At 50.3% G+C, this 7,136-nt stretch overlaps 1 long non-coding RNA gene across 1 annotated transcript; it reads right to left on the bottom strand.

Moving 5' to 3' along the window:
• Positions 1-848: 848 nt before the first annotated feature.
• On the bottom strand, positions 849-6,263 carry LOC117000690. The gene is made up of 3 exons (XR_004418842.1): positions 6,111-6,263; positions 3,050-3,210; positions 849-929 (listed from the first exon to the last, which is right to left on the bottom strand). It is a non-coding gene; the product is annotated as an uncharacterized LOC117000690 (long non-coding RNA).
• Between the last annotated feature and the right edge of the window lie 873 nt (positions 6,264-7,136).

Below are 7,136 nucleotides of genomic sequence, written 5' to 3'. Positions count from 1 at the left end.
GCGGCCTTGACCTTGAAATGGTCCTGAAAGTGGGGCTGCAGGGGAAGAAGCAGCAGGACACTCGCAAGTAACTGCACTCAGGCGGAAAGACAAGCCCGCGGCATGTCTGCCACGGGATCGCTGCCGCTGCACAATTCTGCCGCGCAGCCAGGCGCGAACCCCCCGGGAGCCGCTCACCTCCACACGACCCGGGGCTGGCTGCAGTGGCTGCCCACCTGTCCCTGACCCGGGGCTGGCTGCAGTGACTGCCCACCTGTCCCTGACCCGGGGCTGGCTGCAGTGACTGCCTACCTGTCCCTGACCCGGGACTGGCTGCAGTGACTGCCCACCTGTCCCTGACCCGGGACTGGCTGCAGTGACTGCCCACCTGTCCCTGACCCAGGACTGGCTGCAGTGACTGCCCACCTGTCCCTGACCCAGGGCTGGCTGCAGTGACCCCTCACCGGGGCTGGCTGCAGTGCCCACTCACCTCCCCACTCACCAGGGCTGGCTGCAGTGCCCATTCACCTCCCCACTCACGAGGGCTGGCTGCAGTGCCCATTTACCTCCCCACTCACTGGGGCTGGCTGGAATGCCCACTCACCTGCCCACTCACTGGGGCTGGCTGGAATGCCCACTCACCTGCCCACTCACTGGGGCTGGCTGGAATGCCCACTCACTGGGGGTGGCTGCAGTGCCCATTCACCTCCCCACTCACCAGGGCTGGCTGCAGTGCCCACTCACCTGCCCACTCACCGGGGCTGGCTGCAGTGACCGCCCACCTGCCCACAACCGGCGGCTCGAGCTCTGCAGAGAACGCTCTGTACGCTCTGCCCTCACTGCACATAGCTCCAGCTGGCCGCTCACCTGCGAGCCTTCCCTCTGCCAGGATCAGCGCTTTCGTGAGGCACGATGGCATTCATCCTGACGGACGCTAACAAGGTGTTTCCCTGGGAAAAAACAAGGGTGCTTGTGGAGCTTACTTTAAGAGGATCACTATATGCAAAGTCACTGCAATGCTTTCTAGAGTCCCTGGGATATTTTTATACTGATTCATTATAAGATCTACCAACTGCTACAAAATAGCAAGGGCTCCAATAACAGCATTACACGTTAAGGATGGCTTTAATTACGTACACAATATCTATGCAAATACCAGATAGCATCTTCTGCATGAAAGAGTTGGTTTGTTTGCTTCTTATCCTCACAGTATGGAATCTTAGTGCTTCTTATGATGCAATATTAATTTGGTTAGACTTAATTTAATTACTTCGGTTGGTAATTAAATTAGCATGTCTTAAATTAAAATAACCAGTATTATCATGAAGTATTTCTGTCACAGTAGCTCCTAAAATATTTCAGTCAGGACTAGATCCCTACTGTTCAAGAGGCTGCGAAAAAAATGCATAAGAAAATGGGGACAGACAAATCTTTCTGCCTCTTAATATAAGGAGGCCACTGCAGAATGGCAGGCACCTGGCACAATACAGCTCCCTCTCCAGCACCAACAGCAACTTTTTTCTCAGTCTCCTCCTAGTCTGAATACCTTGACCTGAGTGTCATGTCCAACAATACATCTAAAAAAAGCAGTGCTTGTTTCACTAATTTTCTTTAGCTGTTTCATTGTGTTTGTTTAAACCCTCGAGCACCAGAGAGCAAGTTCATAGTGATGATTTTCCTATACACCCTCAGTCACTGAGAGGTGAAGTAACTTGACCAAGGTAGTTGTTAACTCAGTGGCTTGCCCTTATTTGTACTGCTGTTGTAACTGTGCTAAGTTGGGCTCCTGTTTGAGCAGGAGTAAACAGATCAGGCCCTTGTTGAGTCACTGGCACAGGCAGAAGAACTCCAACATCCTGCCACTGGCAATGATGCTTAAGGCACAGCGCACCGGGCAATGGGAGTCTATGACTTTTCTTCAGGAGTAGCTTCTCCTGATGCGGTATGGCCAACCAGGCTTTTGAGGCAAAAAGCAAGTGTTTACCTGGAGTAACACAGCACTTGTGGAACTACACTGTTTGCTGAACTATGACTATTGCAGAGCATCATGAACAAGGTACAGTGTTACATGTACACTGAAGAAACAGAACCAACCCCACAGATTGCCAGGACAAAGGCTATCAACACAACTTCAGCTCAGTCCTCTGCAGGCCATGTGGCACAGTCTTGATTCCTTATTTCTCCTGCATTAATTCATCAGTGAAGCTCGAGTTCACTCTCTCCCTTGGAGCTCTCAGGAAGAGATTGCTTGCATACTCTCAGCTGGATGACAAGGGAAACATTCAGCGTGGGCCAGGAGAACACATACCCGACAATGAGTTACACAAGCAGTTGTGAGACAGTACTGGAATGTCAGCAAACGGGATTTTTGGGTCCAGCTCCAGCTCTGGAGGCAGAGAGCAGTCTAAGTCATCATAAACAAGAGGCCCATCACATCAGCAGGCAGATTTCCATTCAAAGGTGATATGGCAATGCAAATGAGTCCTGCTGCTCTCTAGGCTGGGGCTCCATTCCCAGCTCTGTACACAGCCTGCACACCGCAGTTTATCTGCAAAACAGGTGCAGGACCGCTGCCTCCCACCAGGAAGGATAACTGCCTCGTGGGAGTGCATGTGCTAAGAGCAGCAGTGGAGCATGTGGGATCAGACATCACAGACTTCTGGGCGGCAACAAACAGCATTGTGACTGTGTGTAACTTCTCCCCCTGCACTCGCCCTTCCCCTGGCATTGTGTGGGCTGGCAGGCTTGCCAAATGTGTCAGAGCCACGTGAAATGCATGACACTTGTGACCCTGCCCTCGTGGCCGCACAAACCAACCCAAAAGGAAATGAGGAAGGTCTTACCCATAACATAAAGGACTGTAAGACCAGTCTCACTGTGTTTGTTTATTCTGCAAATTTTAAGATGGAAAAAAACCCTGTAATAACAACCAAGCTTGCGAATTCTGTGCTATGTATAGCAATTCTCTTAAATGTGAGCTCTGCGTGTGCTTGTTGATGTCAATGCCCTGTAACCAAAATCCCCGCTCCCTATCACACACAAGTCCTCATTATGTTGCATAACAAATTACCTTTGTTGCCTCACAGAATGGCACAGTAGATTTTGTTGTTGCCTCGTGTAAACTTTAGTCTTGCGAATTCAATTTTGCACTGACGCACTGCTGCTGCCTGACAAGTGCTTTATTTCTGTTGTTAAGCAGCAAGCTCCACGATATGCAGGCGGCCACAGAGCCTGAAAAACAAGTTCAGAAATACACAAATACACCACCACTACGTCTGCAAAACAATCGGCCACGTGGATGCTGGCTGCTGTAAAGCTGGGCTTAGAGGCTGCAGCTACACATCCTGGGAGGCAGCACCGCTGCATATTCATCCCTGCTGGTCATCTGATGTTTTCAGCTACAAGGATAAACAGGAGCACAGCGAAACAAAGAAAGTGGCAGAACAGCAAAGGAATTTTAAACTGACAAAGAATTCATAGTGTTGGCATTTTAATGCTATACTACTGCCTTTTTAATGGACTTATCTAACTGCATTACACTGTCTCTTGTTCTCTATGTTTAAGTACTGTTTCTGACTAAAAACCACTAGTTACAGTGTACCTCTATTAAAGAACAAAGTGTGAAAATGTTAGAAATTCATCCATATGATCACAAAATGTTAAACCTCACTAGACACACCTGAGTCGTCCTTCTTTATATATGTTCAGCACATATTTCAGGGGAAGGAAAACATTTACTGCCAGGCTTCAAACAGTGTTTCCTTTCTTAAAATGTTTTAGTTGGCAGCTTTTTCTGTTGGCATATGACCAGTAATCTAGACAAGTGGGAAAATAGCAGTAATATCTACAGGCCAGATTTTGCCACTTCTTAAAATGAGTAATGCTATCTTATTTTCATATGTCCTGGCCATTTCTTCTACCCAGAGCACTACTGGGAAGTCACTGATAGCTGCTCCCTACATTCCTTGGACAAAATCCAAAAAGGAAGAAAATCTAGGCATTACAAGGGCAAACTTCAATAAAGTCTGAGAGTTGGCCTGTTGGGATAACCCTAAATAAGGCTAACAAAATCTGGATGCTAGCTTATTTAAAAATACACGTTTTTCCGTCCCCTCCTAGTCCTTTGAGAAATGTATGTTCCAATCTCCAACACACACTCATCTCCCATGCACTCTACAAATTGTTTAGCTGGTTCTTAATTGAACCTGCCCTTTCATCAGTGCTCCTGCCACCCCACTGCTCACCCCATCTCCTCCACAGCCAAGCAACAGTCATCAAATAAATCACTGGAGACATTGTTGGACAATAGGTGAATGAATTACTGCTGAGGGATTGGGTTTTGCCTCTATTTACTGGCTGTAGTGAGAAACACTTGAAGCCAAATTTCAATTACAGGGATAAAATAAAGGCCAGCCCAGTCTGGGCATTTTAAGAGATAATTGTACTTAGTAAAGTACTAAGGCATGGCTGTTTTCAGACATTGCTGCTCACAGCTAATGGTGCTGGTGCAAAATCTACCTGGGTATGACTGCAAACAGCTTTGGAGAGCCATCATGGGAATGAGTGTGGTCAATGAAGACAGCAGGGTGCCTGGGTGCTTGAGGTACAGGACAGAGAAACAAAAAAAATCTTTGTAGGAACCTCAGGTATGTGAGCACTGTACAGCTGTAATTATGTTGTTATTATAACAACTACTCCTTAGCTTGTGGGAAAATATCATGAACAGTGTCAAGTGGAAGAGGGAGATTACAGCCTGCCTGCTTCAGAGTAAAACACCAGCCCTGAAGCTGGAGAATTCTTCACCTTCACAACATGCTGGTGACACAGGGCCTGGGAAATTTCAAATGATGGCTAAAAGACCAGGATTTCCCAAGAAAGAGAAAGAGTGAGTCAAAGAAGACTTGATAGAAGCATTAATACAGGAGATGTCCCAATGTTTGAACACAGGGATATAGGAAGAAATTGAAAGGGTAGAAAATTTACATCTGAAGAAAAGAAATACCTTTTCACAGCAAAATTTAAAGTGAGTCTAGAGAAAGTCTGGACATTAACAAGAGTAGACAGTAACCCAAGTCCTGTTTACGCTTCACACATTTTCACACTAACACGTATTGTTTAAGTCCTACTGTCAGCTCTGGGCTGACTGGTTACCCTGGTACAAGAACAACATGGCTTCAAAGCAATTTGAAAGGCAACATTGTAAATTATAAAATCTTTTTCTACACAGCACATAATTAACCAATGGAACTCGTTCCCACAAGATTTCAAATGAGCCAAGACTCCTCCAAAAAGGATTACACATATATTTATTAGCTGGCCTGATTCCCCTAGAGCAAGGGTAGTAAACATTCAGTTGGGTATTTGTTGGGTATTTGATCCTTTTTAAATCCCTGTGGAGAACGTGCCAGCAGCCCTAAGGACCTCAGCCGTGGGAATGATCCACCCAGGGGCAGGAATTCAGCAGGCTGCACTTTAACATCTGATTTCTGCTCAACAAGAGATGGAGCTGAAAGCTCAGCTCCACAACAGCGCCCTCGGGACTTGACATGCAGCCTTGGCAGTGGGAGTGCACAGGTGACTGTGTGTGCACAGGTGACGGTGACAGTGACAGTGTGTGCACACGTAACAGTGGATGTGCACAGGTGACAGTGGGTGTGCACAGGTGACAGTGTGTGCACAGGTGACAGTGACAGTGGGTGTGCACAGGCGACAGTGTGTGCACACGTAACAGTGGCAGTGGATGTGCACAGGTGACAGTGTGTGTGCACAGGTGACAGTGTGTGTGCACAGGTGACAGTGACAGTGGGTGTGCACACGTAACAGTGACAGTGGATGTGCACAGGTGACAGTGGGTGTGCACAGGTGACAATGACAGTGGGTGTGCACAGGTGACAGTGGGTGTGCACAGGTGACAGTGGGTGTGCACAGGTGACAGTGACAGTGGGTGTGCGCAGGTGACAGTGGGTGTGCACAGGTGACAGTGGGTGTGCACAGGTGACAGTGACAGTGGGTGTGCGCAGGTGACAGTGGGTGTGCACAGGTGACAGTGACAGTGGGTGTGCACAGGTGACAGTGTGTGCACAGGTAACCCACAGTGAGCACACACCTGTCCATTGCTGTGGTTCCCTCACCTGCCAAGCTCACCGAGTGTTCCATCCGCAGTGTTTTTGTCGTTGAGGCGCTGCAGCAGGGTCAGGGTCCCCGCACAGCCGCCACTTTACAAGTACACATCGTGTGGCACCGAGTCCTGACCGCGCTGGTTGTCATTTCCGCGCCGGCAAAGCCCCGCTCCCCGCGGCTGCGGAAGGATGGGCCGGGCACGGCGGCACGGGCCGGCAGACGGCGCAGCCCCTACGCCTGCACCGGGCTCCTCGGGACTTCCCGGGGCTTCTCCGGGCCCCTCGGGCTCCTCGGGAGTTCCCCGGGCTCCCCCGGCCTACTCAGGCCCCTCAGGCTCCTCCCGCCTCCCCCGCCCAGCGCCGGCCCCGCCCCGCCCTCAGCGGCCCCGCCGCGCCCCACGGCGACACCTGGCGGCGACACCAGGGACTGGCGGCTCGGGCACACGGGATGGGCTGGGGAGCACCGGGATGGGCTCGGGCACACGGGATGGGGACAGCTCGGGCACACCGTGCCGGGCTCGGGCACACCGTACTGGGGACGCAGGGCTCCATTCTTGCAGCTGCCCTAAGGCTAACACTCCACCTGGGGAGGCCAGACTGGCTACAGCCCCTCTGCAGCACTGCCCCAGTTTCCCTCTGCGTCAGAGACAGGGGCATTGGAATGGGACTGCACCTCAGGAGGGGACACATCCTCCTGTAGCTTGGCCTGAGAAGTGGCTGCATTGCAGTGGAAAAGCCCTGGAAGCTGTGGGCTTATTTAAGATGCTCCTTTTAGCTTCACCGATTAAGAAGTCTACGGGACTTGTGGAAGGAGAAAAAAGTGATTCAGCCTCAGAACCTCGCTAACTGCAAAGGCAACCTCAGCTGGAAACAGAGCCCTGTCAGCACAGCACAGGGGCTGAGCAGGCAAAGGACACCTGGAAGATGATGTTACTCTTTAAAAAGACACAGCAGAGCCTGGGCAGGGGCAGAGACCTAGAAAGGAAAGCTAACATCCAAACAAGTTGATTGAGGAGAGGGAGAGGAGAGGGAGAGGAG

This window comes from Catharus ustulatus, chromosome 10, assembly GCF_009819885.2.
Source record: "Catharus ustulatus isolate bCatUst1 chromosome 10, bCatUst1.pri.v2, whole genome shotgun sequence".
NCBI classification, from domain to species: domain Eukaryota; kingdom Metazoa; phylum Chordata; class Aves; order Passeriformes; family Turdidae; genus Catharus; species Catharus ustulatus.
Note: the sequence above shows the minus strand (reverse complement) of the source record. Positions and strands in the feature narration are given on the sequence as shown.